Consider the following 12,521-nt stretch of genomic DNA (forward strand, 5'->3'; position numbering starts at 1 on the left):
ATTTCCGAATTTTTAAAGGCGAGAGATCACAGGTAAATGTCCCACCAGGCCTTACACGTGATCCAATGCTTTTGAGAGTTTGGAATACCCAGGAAGGGTCCCAACCCAATTTATACCCACAATCGTTAAGGTTAATTAGTCACACCTGAATGCCAATGAGACCAGGAAGGTTCGGTACATTTCCTATGTTGGGTTGGCATGGAGACGCCAAACGTTTAATAAAACACAAATCCTCAATTTCGTCTTCCACGATACAAACATATAAACCGACTAACAGTGTACCCTCCATGTGGGTGAAGTTTGTGCATTATTTACTGATTTAAAAAGTCTACTCTCTCTACTGCAGTTTGACTGTGTAGATGTTAGTGTGGAGTGTGTCTTGTGTTGTCATCAATATATGGCAAGAGTTCAGACTGAGCCTCAGAGCAGTGCAAGGAAATCACATTTTAACAACCACTTTGATGGTTGTAACGTTAGATCTCGACTAATCCTTCTACAGTACATGAAATAAGGAAATTATGTATGTATGTATGTATGTATGTATGTATGTATGTATGTATGTGAAAATCATTTTATAAAGCACAGAGCTCGGTCAATCTCGACCAATTTTTACATACTTGTTGGTAGTCCCCAATTATCCCAAAGGGAGTGGTTGTTTCTCATCAATAAAATTCCTGATTAAAAAAAAAAATAAAAAAATCTGTATCCCAATATGCGGCTTTCGAAATGACGTAATCCACCCTGAATGGTCCACATGTGCAAACAGCCCAGGAAAGTTACGCGTTTGGGGCGAAAGAAAGTATATTGTGCTTCCAGGATAAGGATTGTTACCTGAAATGGCTCATAAAGCTCCAAAAGAAGTTGAAAATACTTGGAAAAGTACCCGAGAGAAAGGTCTGTGCCTCTGTACGACGGAAGACTTTGAGAACTCTCAAAGCTCACCGAATGGGCAGCTGCTCATAGTACAAACTCCTCACCAATGGACGGGCATGTGCTACACAAACCAGAGATAGGACTGTGTATGAGCACCGTTGGGAAGGACATACCTGGGGCTTGTGAATGTACAGAGCAAGTATTAATTGATGATATTTACTATTAATCATGTTGGGGTTGGGTTGGGGAGTGGGGGGGGGGGGAGGATGGAAGCTACCGGAGTTGTGAGGGCGGTAATAGATATATTGTTAATTGACGGAATCCTTCGGATTTCGGCAATTATGTTGGTCGGTTGTGTGTGTCATTCTGTGTGTGTGTCTGTCTGTCTGTTTGTGTGTTTGTTTACTCTGTAGCAGCCACACTGTTTCAGCGATCATGACCAAACTGAGTATAGACATCGGCCATGGTCCAAACTTAGACACTTGTCGTTTTTGGTGAATCTAGGTCAAAGGTCAAGGTCAAGGTAACCGAAAAACCGAAATTCATATTTTTGCAATAACATCTGCTAAAATGGTCGTATCGACTTCAAACCAAATCCAAAATGTGCATCTTCCAATTCTTCATCCAACCATATGTCTCATTGGGATATCACACCAACGCCCTTCTCAGTGGTCGGGGGTCGAATGTCGGGGGGGGGGGTCAGGTCAAAACTTTCAAATTGAGATAAAAATGCCATTTCAAGTCCGATTGACTTCCAAGTTATGATCATGACCAAACTAAGTGCTATAACCCATTAAACAGTAGCACTATCGACTTATAAGAACCAAATTGATTTCCAGGTTTTTGTTTTTTCAGAGCTCATGGAGATATGACAAAGTTATTCCAGCAATTCCTTGCTCAACGAGCAAATTCATTTGTTTGTTTGTTTGTGTACAGGACATCTCAAAAAGTTGTCAACGGATCTGGATGAAATTTTGTGGACAGTTTCGGTGTGTGACAAGGACGAACCGATTCGATTTTGGTGAAGATCCGGATCCGAATTCGGATCCGACTATTACAATTTAAAAAGTGATTCTTCACCATTGAGAGATTGGGCCAGATATGTTCTCGGGGATCAGGCATTGTGTGGCGGAGGTATGCGCTCCACCGAGTGCCCTTGTAGTTGTGCATGTATTCCCACAAGGAGCAGTGCAGCATCCTTCCGAGTGTGTGTGTGTGTGTGTGTGTGTGTGTGTGTGTGTGTGTGTGTGTGTGTATGTGTGTGTGTGTGTGTGTGTGTGTTATATACACTGTGCCGCTGCTAGTTTGTACGAACAGTAAATGGTTTAAAGTCAGCACCTCTCATCCACGGACATTTCTCTTTTTTTCCTCGAGTCCGATTTGCATTCAGGAACAGAACAATTATGGTTAATCATTTTGAAATGTCCACTCTTTCGTCTAAATGGTGAAAGTTATGTTTAAAAGTCAATTTGAATGTCAGATTTCGAGCCTGGAAGGGACAGTGTAAAAGTGACCGATGGGCCAAACAGAGTCAATGTAAACACGCACACAGCACAGGTGCAAAAGGCCTCATTAGCACTCATATGTCACTTTTAAAGTTACGGATTGAAAAAGATCGAAAACCTCAAGGGTACGTTACAGTAGTATGTAATTAATAGGTACTGCAATCACATGGGTCGACCGAAGCTTCACCGCCCGTCCATGTATTTTCACTTTTTTGTACTAAGAAGAAATAACAACTTAATTAAACGCAGGAGGCCATTTGGCCCATCGTGTGTGTGCCACACGGACGCCAGATTAAACAGCAAGACTTCCCAGCACGACCACGTTTCTTCGCACGAGCCGCCATTTTGTCTGTACCTCGATATTCCACCACTGGGAAATTGCGGGCGGCAAACGTCATTGGTCGAAACAGGTTTTTGAAAGTGCCAAAAAGGCGATTGATGCTCTACCATGTTCAAGTATATAATTCAATTCAAATAAAATAAAGATTTTAAAGTCTGCAGGAAAAAAAAAATTTGGGGGGTGGGGGGGGGGTAACCACCGTTGATGCGACATCTTTTACACCGCCCTATCTAACAAGTTAAATCAGTTCTTCGTGCCTGTTGCTTGTGTCGTGTATTAACCAAGTGCTTAAAAACAGTGAGTGTCCTGTTTGGAATGATTTTCAATTTTGTTTCACTGCCAGACAGGCAGACGGACTAAAAATTTTTTATCTCTCCTCGACGCACACGTGTGATCAGGACGAGATTCCATACAATTTGCCAAATTCAGAGCGAAGGGCATGCTAAACTGCAAGTGCGTGTTCCAATCATTGATATTCAACAGAAATTAATTTGTTCTTCAATCGTAGACTGACGTCTGACAATCTTAGACTGGGTAATAACAAGAGGTATGGCAAAGAGAATACCATCCCACATCACCTTAACTTTGCTCAAGTAATATAATAATGCACAAGGTCACCAGTTGAACTTACCATTTATAGAGTTTGTGAAATCACAGCCTGTGTCGTGGAGGAAGGTTGGGTTGAAATGCTCTTCCATCGCTTGGACACATCCTCCTTGGTCCTTTTGTCCCCCCTCCCCCCCATGCACATTTTCTATTTAAAATTGCCCTCTACACCATCAGCCAGAGATATCACGAGGGTTACTGAAAAATTCCTCTGATGAGACCGGTACTAATCAGCAACCAAGACAAATTAGGAAGTTTTCAGCAAAATTTCATGATCGAAAGCCATATGAATGAAAAATGAGGCATAATGTTTCGAGCATGACTTAATTAGCTGAAATGGAGTCGGTGGTTGGGAGTTGGTAGTTGTGTCGGGCGTTCTTTGACTGCAAAGAATAACGGTGAATGTGCAATAGATGCGATTGTTGAGTCTGTGAGAGCCGAGCACACTGGACCATGGTGGATTACTGAAAGGCAATCTGCCAGGAGTGGCATTACATGAGCCATTTCCCCCATTCAATCCTCACCGGCTCTTTGTCCTTGATGGAATGACAAGAACTATTTATAATAATAACAACCACTGTAATATATGTGTGTGTGTGTGTGTGTGTGTGTGTGTGTGTGTGTGTGTGTGTGTGTGTGTGTGTGTGTGTGTGTGTGTGTGTGTGTGTGTGTGTGTGTGTGTGTGTGTGTGTGTGTGTGTGTGTGTGTGTGATTAAAGGATTAATTAATTATTCAGGTCTCTGACATTGAAACGCCTTAACGTTTGCTGTAAAATCTTTCCATCATGGCAGAAATAATTCACCATTTTTGTGGTTATGTTAAAAATCAAATCGATATATAGAAGAACAAACTGGACACCATAATGATGAATCCATATAACTCATTAAAAATGACACAAACCTCGAAACAACATTCATAAAGGCATGTGCAGTTCAGGATTCATTTACCTTATTAAGCCTCCGCTTCCACGATAGGGGAAGGCTTATTCCAGTTGTCGGGTTTGTTTCTACGTGCAATTAGTGCCCTCAGTCATTAATGGTACCATCGAATACACTCCTCGGAGTATTAAACCATTTAGGTTTTTTTCCCCTTTTTCTGCCAATGTCCGAAAGCTCTTTGTCGGATCTGTCTGGGACTTTCAGAATGAAATTTTGCATCATTAATGGGAATAAAAAGGTATGCAGGATTGGCATAATTTTTTTTGACCTTTTTATATATTTTTTTTGACCTTGACCTTTTTTTTGTATATTTTTTGACCGACATTTTTTAATATTATTTTTTGACCGACATTTTTTATATTTTTTTTGACCGACATTCTTTAATATTATTTTTGACCGAGACTTTTTTCTAATTTTTTTTGACAGGTAATTTTAAATTTTTTTTTGACCTTTCATATCTTTTTTTGACCAAGACATTTTTTTTGTATATTTTTTTGACCGACATTTTTTAATATTATTTTTTGACCGACATTTTTTATATATTTTTTTGACCTTGACCTTTTCTATATATTTTTGACCGACATTCTTTAATATTATTTTTTGACCGAGGCATTTTTAAATTTTTTTTTGACCGAGACTTTTTTTTTCTATTTTTTTTTTTTGACAGGTAATTTTTAATATTTTTTTGACCTTTTATATCTTTTTTTGACCGAGACATTTTTTTTTTCACCATACTTCGACTAATTTTTGTCAACTTGGAACGAAACTGCCCTTTCTCGATAGCCTAGACCTAGAGCATTAAAGGACATGGTGGTCTCAAACCTTCAGTGAGAACATGTGGCAATATCGAGGCCGTAAGAGAAGCCTTTAAAAAGTTGACACGCTGACTTACACAGCTGATGGGAACTTCTTGCACGGCCGTGAGCAGAATCATACATGATGATTTGAAACCGTATCCATAATAGATACAGTTACTACTGCACCAGACCAAAATAATAAAGGGAGAAGAGTTTCGAATTTTGCACAGCCATTGCCTAGTGGATCTAATAAGACCAGGACTTTCTTGCCAACATCTTCTTTGGTGATGAGGTCTAATTCCATCTCAGCTGCCAAATGAACAAACAGAACGTACAATTTTGGACAAAACACCAACCGCACAAGAACATATGCAACAACTAGTTTCTGTCGTGAAAGTAACGGTTTGGTGTGCTGTCGGACATCAAGGTATGATGGGACCTTTCTTATTTGAGAATGAAGTCAGACAAACCGTGGGAGTCAACACAGGTAAATACAAAAACATGCTGCAGAGGAGATTCCTTCTGGCACTGAGAAGGAAGCAAGACATTAATATGGCTTCCATCATCTTCCAGCAAGATGGTATACCACTGCATATGTATACTGGTGCTTTGATGTTTTTGAGACATTACCCAGGCCATCGACTCATTTATCCATAGATAGACAACCCAGGCTTCCCTACTCCCTGAATCTGTCTCTTATTGAGTGCAAATGGGAGTCCTTCAAAGCTAAAGTACACGAAATCAACCCAAACACACACTGCAGGATTTGAAAAATAACATCAGACGGGAAATTAGACGCATACCAACTTCAGTTGTCAGCCAAGTCATCAACAACCTCAGTGTCTGTGTGACAGCTGTCATCGAGAGGTGCGTTGCTTGGATTGAGCACTTCATCAACTGCAGCAGCCTGATGGAGTGCTGCTCTCTCCCCTTGGCTGGTGCTCCTGCCTCTCACCTTTCTCAGCTTCAGGCTATGGAAACCAAGTAGTCCGGGAGCCAACCGATCAAAATTAAAAAAAAATTGCCCGGTCTGCTATAAAATTTTTGTGTTGATTTTCATAAAGAGACACCCTTTGAGTATATGAAAACCAATGTTGGCAATGGTGAAACTCTTGCGCAACAACACAGTCAACACTTTTGCGAGCCCCCTCTGATGACAAAATGTTGGCAAAAGCGAAGATGTAGGATGGGGGTATGGGTAATTCATATTGTCCTAAAATCATAACCACTAAACCTATATACACAAATGACCCCTCATATTCAAGAGGAGTTCATTTCCTATATCACAATTGGTGTAGATTTAACCTACCTACAATTGACAAGGTTATATGTCAAACAACAAAAGATTTATGCAACTCAGAAATGCTTGACTATCAATGGGGTCAGGAACAAGAACATACTTTTACATGCCATGGTTTTAAGGAAGATAAAATTAGAAATGGATTAACACAATATTGTGACATGAAACATCCTCTTCAGAGGAAGAGTCACTCTCTGAAACAACTCCACCACATGAACCTCTCTGACCAAGGCATATGCATGTCACTCAGCAAGGCACAGCAGCCTTTTTGCATGAACATCGTTTCAGACATTTGGATAATTTGCACATGCAAGACACCGTTTTGTCTATGTTTGGCTTGGCTGGCTTAGACATTAGAATTGGGACCAGTTTTCCATTGATAAGGGTTCTGCCAAATGTTGTGGCTGGGGGAAGTGCTCGGTCACTGAGATGTGCACGTCCATACAGAAGCAATTGATACAATGCTCTTAAAACAAGGAAGTAAAACGCATCTTCTGTTGCTGGCAGTGACCTAAGGTCTAATTTTGAAGAGACAAACATATGCTGCCTGAGGGTATCCAAACAGCTGAACCCTTTTTGGCCATGCAGAGCAGTCCAGTATACTCTGGCCTCATCAATGACACATTCTGTTACTGCCATTTCACTATCTCTTCCAAAATCAACAAGGTGGGGAAGGTTTCCTATCAGTCCCAGAGAAACCTGTGCCGCTCTTCTTTTCACAGGAACACAGGCATCATCCCAACTGACTGGAAGAGGGGCCTTGTTGTCCCTCTCTGGAAAGGGAAGGGTGATCGCCAAGACTGCAACAACTACCGAGGGGTGACGCTGCTCTCAGTGCCGGGCAAGGTCTTTGCTCGGATAATTCTTGATAGGGTTCGCCACCATCTGCTTGAGCACCAGCGTCCAGAACAGTCAGGCTTTACACCAAAGAGGTCAACGATTGACCGTATCCTTGCACTTCGTGTCCTCACCGAACGCAGACGAGAGTTTCGGCAGGGGCTGCTTGCAGCCTATGTTGATCTCTGTAAAGCGTTCGATTCAGTGAATCGGGACGTCCTCTGGAGAATTCTTGGTCTTCGTGGGGTGCCACCGAAACTGATCGATCTGATGTCTGAACTCTACTCTGGTACTGAGAGTGCTGTGGAGTGTGGTGGTACCATCTCTGACTTATTTCCAGTTGTTACTGGAGTTCGTCAGGGATGTGTACTTGCCCCCACACTTTTCAGCATTTGTATGGACTGGATTCTAGGGAGGATGTCGGAGAGATAAAGTTGCGGTGCATCGTTTGGCAATGTCAAGATCTCGGACCTTGATTTTGCAGATGATGCAGTCATCTTTGCGGAGACTTTAGACATCCTCTTGGGGGCCCTCGAGGTGCTGAATGAGGAGTCGGAGCCGTTGGGATTACGGATTTCTTGGGTCAAAACTAAGATCCAGGCTTTCGGTGACATCTTGGATGCTGCTGTCCTGTCTGTGTCTGTTTGTGGTGAGGATATTGAGGTCGTGGATAGATTCACTTACCTTGGCAGTGATATTCATGTCTCCGCAGGTTGTGAGCCGGAGGTCAATAGACGTCTGGGTCGGGCCTGGGGAGTCATGGATTTACTGGATCATGGGGTGTGGCGCTGCCGGTACCTGTGCGGGAGGACGAAAGTCCGAGTCTTCAGGTCCTTGGTACTTCCAGTCTTGCTCTATGGGTGCGAGACTTGGACTTTGACCAAGGATCTGAGACGGAGACTTAATTCCTTTGGTACCAGGTCTCTTCGAAGAATCCTTGGCTATCGCTGGTCGGATTTTGTGTCCAACGAGCGGTTGCTGAGAGAGACTCGGATGAGATTTGTTACCTGCATAGTCCGTGAGCGTCAGCTGCGGCTGTATGGACATGTGGCTCGTTTTCCTGACGCTGATCCTGCTCACCAGATTCTCTCAGCGAGGGAGTCTCATGAGTGGAGGAGGCCAGTGGGCCGACCACGTTCCTCATGGTTGCAGCAGGTTGACCATCATCTCAAGGAGATGGGGATGGGCCTGGCATCTGCCTGGGGGATGGCCAGACGGAGGCCCCTGGAGTACCGGCGGAAAGTGGACGCAGCGACGCGCTGTTCTGGCACATGCTCCCATACCTGACCTGACCTCTTCTTTTCCCCTTCTGAATGAGTAGCTCACTGTGTCACATCCACACAACACATATGTGCACAGAAGTGTAGCTGCGACATCAAGAGGATTTTCTGGTACTTCTTGCTCAACACTTCTACCAGCTCATGAATAGGTAGGTATTGATTCTGCCGTTGTATCCAGAGTTCTTGCAATGTGTTCAAGCAGCAGAAGTGATATATACACAGCATAATTATGTCTGTATCTGTTGCATGCACAACAGCTCGATGGTGATCAAGATATTCCACACAATATGCAAGATGAGCAATAATCCTTGTGTCTGCCTCTTCATGTTCTTCACAAGGTAAGTCCAGAACTGAACTTGATGCTGATGTGATGGAAAGAGTGTGACCTTTGTTTTCCATCATACCACCAAGAATGATGGTCACTCCATCCGGAATAGCTTCAGGACTCTCACAAAGGGAAGTGCCAATGAAGTTCTGAAGATTTCCTTTATTTCTTGGATTCTTCATGAGTAAATTCCAGTCTGGAATTTCTAGACTCTTGGATGGTGAGAATTGTCTTGCCTGGTCTGTCTGGTTTCTCCTCTGCTGCTCATGACCCTTCAAAGTATGGCTATCATCAAAATCATCCTGATCACCAATGATGTTGACACAGTTGCACATTTCAGGTTTGAACTGAAGGAGCTTGCGAAGATACAGCTGGGGAAGTTCACCAAATGTTTTTGCACCCATTTTTTGGTATTTATTTACAAATGCCATTGTGTCTACCAGATAAACTGTGTATAGGTCACTCTGTGGTAATGATGGCAGCTGTAAAACAACATCCTGCTCAGCTTCAGCAATTAGCACTGCCACGAAATCAGACTCGTTGCCTTTGCGCATTACAAACCCCTGTGCTAAGCGTGGATCAACCTCAAACAGGGATGATGGGTAGTCTGTCCACTCATGGGAAAATGCAATCTGTCTTGTGACTGGGTCGGCATCTCGATAGAAACACAGCACACGTGTAGTTGCAGTCTCATCTTGATAGATCCTGATTAAAACTCTGTTTCCTTGATGGTTTTGATTTCTTCTGTGAGGAGAAAGTTACCAGCTTCAGTGGTTCAATCTTAATAGAGACCACCTCTTCTGCTTTCATAATGGCTTCCATGCCCTTAGCTTGAGCATGGACCAAGTCTTTTGAAGCATCCTTCTCACCAGTTGCTCTATTGAGCAGATCCACTTGGTTGTTACACTGGAATGGGTTTATCATCTGCTGGTATATCACTTTCTTGATCTCCTCAACATGCATATGTTCTTCTGTTGCCTGCTTCTGTGTTTCTCCATGATGAGTAGATTCCTGTTGGCCTAGATTAGCCATAGACTTTATGTTCTCTGATACAGCTGTGAGAAATGGTGCTGTCTTCACATATTTATCTCGAGCAGCTGGTGCCTGAGATATGCCTTTGAACAGAGATGTCTTCCCTTCATTGTTGTATGTCTGCTCCAGGGCCATGTCACTCCAAACACCATTGAATTTTCCTTTGGAAGAGTGAACTGTGAAGTACCCAACCTGGATCCAGCAAACCTTAACTGAACTGTGTTCAATAGAGTAAGAAGATTTTGGGGGTAGGGGTAACTTTGGTTGACAAAAATGTTAATTTTCTCTTTAAAAATTGATAGAACTCAATCAAATTTGCGGTTTTAATTAGCCATGGATACCATGTTCATATCACATTAAGAGAAATTAGTATTCTAATGCAGCATCTGCCTATGATAAGAAAAGTTCTAAAGGCCATCTTCAAAAAACGTTATTTTTAAGGCATTTTTCACAAAATTATGTACTTTTACGAGGTTTACTTCCACAAAGGCAATTTTTTTTTTTTGTCATTTTACAATGCACTGATTGAATTCTTACATTTAGTTCACATTTATTTTTCATGAATGTGATTTTTTAATTTTTTTAGAAATTTTATTGACAATTGCTGTTTTATCAAATTTTTCAAATCTTCCTCAAACAAAAACGTCCGCCAAAATTTTTCGCAAGGGCTTATGAATTGCCAACATTGGTTTTCATGAACTGCAAACATATATCTAAACATCCTGGGGGTGTAAAATTTTATAGCAGAGGCTGTAAGGTCCAACCCTAAAACAGCCTCGTACACAGGTTGGCTCCCGGACTAAAGACATTTAGGATCATTGGTATCTCCCGCGGTGAGGCTGAGTCTTTGGGTCTATCGCTCTCTCTCAGTGCAGGCAGGTCGGTGGTCTTTCTGTCTGCTATCGTCTCCTCTTCGGTCTCGACCCCCCCTGCTCTGTCTGCGATTTGTCCCTACCATATTTCCGCAAGGTGCTCAAGGTCCACCAGCAACCGCCTTCTGCTAAAACTACCAAAATCAGTAATCATTGCTCACCTTAACTCTCGCATTCCTCTTTTTTCCCGCCTTTGGAATAAACGCCCACACTCTCTTCAATCCCACTCTTCCCTCCAGATCTTCAAAAGAGATGTTCATCACCACCTCTTTTCTTCCCCATCCAAAACCATGATCTTTTCTACCCCCGCTAATCCGCCGTAAACCCACATTCTTCAAATTCCCTGCTTTCCTTCCTGAAAGTCCCTGTAGTGTCCATCATGTGCACCCCATGTTTCCCCACTCCATCCCTCTCCCTTCCACAGATCTCCTCATGTCTCTGTTCCCCACTGTTTTGTCCTTCCCTCTCCCATCCTCTTGTCTCCTGCTCCCCTTGTTTTACATTATTTGTGTTAGCTCTCATATGAGCCTCGACATTGCATATAAAAAACATAAACTTCACTAAGCATGTATGTTATTAGACAAAAACAAACAAAATTGACCGATAAAAAAAAAAATTGCAGTTAAAGAAAAAGTTGCACATCATTTTGGCCCACCCTGTGCCTCGGTACTTCTATTTCTGCAAACATGAATTGATTCGTAATGATCTATCCCAATCGCTGTTCCTTCATGTGGCAATTTCAACCGTGACCATGTCATGTCGTCTCCACAACAATTGTCATAATCTACAATTTCAATGGTGTGTCGGCTCCACAACAACCAACCATGGCATTGCAGCTAAGACCATTTGTGACTCTGTGGGACTGAAGCAATCTGTAAACTTTCCAATCCACATCTCCACAACTGGACATCCTCCCTCCGAGATCATGTACGTAATGATCATCTTTCCATGCGACCTCTCTTCTTCCTCTTCGGCTCGTCCAAATCACCCCGGCTACGAGCTTGGAGGGCAAGCTGAAAATCTCAACATGCAGTTACACGTCAACTCCGCATTGCTGGTTCAAACCAGTAATTGCTTGAGCCAACCTGCTCGAATGGTGGTTTGATTCAAATGAGGACCGATGGTGGATCATGGGGATATATTTTAAGGCATACTTCAGTGACAGTTGAAGAGTTGGGGAATAGCAGAGAAGTGTGTGTGTGTGTATGTGTGTGTTTACTTGTGAGACCGTCGAGTAGTGAGAATCTCGTAGCAGTAAAAATTGAGGCATGGAGAACAGATTTCTGCGAAGGTATTCCCAGGTGCATTAAATATCAGATGCAGAGGAGGAGATAGCTTGGTGGTGGCGGCTTAGTGGTTAAGGCGGCTGGCTTGGGATATTAAGGTCTTGAGTTGAAACCCCAATGATGCCAAGCTAGCACCAGGTGTGTTAACTTAGCATGTCATCCATCCAAGGTCAGGAAAATGAGTACCAGCTTGCTGGGAGTGAGCCAGTTGAGTATCTTGCGATGGGGTGGTGACCCGTCCAGGGTTGTCCCAATCTGGCCAATGAAAATTCCTCGGCATCCTTATGTGTGCAGGTTATGGTGTAAAGGTAGAATAAACTAATACTGTTATGTACACATAATAAGATACCACACGACTGGGTAACACTGATCCCCTCCATGGCCCAATGATGTAACCCTGACTCTAAATGGGAATTAACATTGTAAGTGTAATATGATACCATTTAAGGAATCATATAAAACAAAATTACGATTATTCTTTGCAGTATTCATCTATGATTGTATAGTATTGTAAACTGAAATGAACTGCT

At 42.5% G+C, this 12,521-nt stretch overlaps 1 protein-coding gene across 6 annotated transcripts in view; it reads right to left on the reverse strand.

Moving 5' to 3' along the window:
* The window catches only part of CORO2B (coronin 2B), a 213,898-nt gene that overhangs the window by 187,131 nt on the left and 14,246 nt on the right, over positions 1-12,521 (reverse strand). The gene's annotated exons all lie outside the window — the stretch shown is intronic.

Source organism: Eptatretus burgeri, chromosome 12, assembly GCF_056783735.1.
Source record: "Eptatretus burgeri isolate ZD-2024b chromosome 12, Ebu_testis_v1, whole genome shotgun sequence".
Lineage (NCBI taxonomy): Eukaryota > Metazoa > Chordata > Myxini > Myxiniformes > Myxinidae > Eptatretus > Eptatretus burgeri.